At 48.6% G+C, this 584-nt stretch overlaps 1 protein-coding gene across 1 annotated transcript in view; it reads right to left on the reverse strand.

The window, feature by feature from the left end:
- Positions 1-584, reverse strand: part of LOC108763698 (multidrug resistance-associated protein 4) — a 17,961-nt gene that overhangs the window by 3,093 nt on the left and 14,284 nt on the right. The gene's annotated exons all lie outside the window — the stretch shown is intronic.

Genomic DNA, 584 nt, shown 5'->3' on the forward strand with positions numbered 1-584 from the left:
CAATGGCAGCACCAATACGGAACTTTGTTCACTCGGCGCGAATGGGAGGAAAATTAGAATGAACTAGTGTACACTTTTGGAATTATTAAAGTCACGACGTGACGCGAAAGAGAGAAAGAGACACGGGTATATAATTTAATTAAAAATTTCAATCTTTCTCTCTTTCGCGTCGCGTCGTGACGCGGTGGACGACGTGATGTGTGACGAGCTCGGCGGATACGTGTACACTTAGGGTATACACTTTTGGTTAGGTTAGGAAAACGAGGAAGTGGGTGTCTAGGTGTTTGCCATCGAGGAAATGAGCGTCTAAATGATCGCCGTCGAGGAAGTGGGTGTCTAGGTGTTCGCCGTCGAGGAAATAGGTGTCTAGGTGTTCGTCGTCGAGGAAGTGGGCGTCTAGGTGTTCGCCGTCAAAGAAGTGAGTGTCTGGGTGCTCGCTGTCGAAGAAATAAGTGTCTAGGTGTTGTCTACATGTTCGCCATCGAGGAAATGAGTGTCTAGGTGTTCGACGTCGATAAAGTGGGTGTCTAGGTGTTCGCCGTCGAGGAAATGGGTGTCTAGGTATTCGCCGTCGAGGAACTTGG

The sequence above is a fragment of the Trachymyrmex cornetzi genome, unplaced genomic scaffold (genome assembly GCF_001594075.2).
Source record: "Trachymyrmex cornetzi isolate Tcor2-1 unplaced genomic scaffold, Tcor1.1 scaffold38, whole genome shotgun sequence".
Lineage (NCBI taxonomy): Eukaryota > Metazoa > Arthropoda > Insecta > Hymenoptera > Formicidae > Trachymyrmex > Trachymyrmex cornetzi.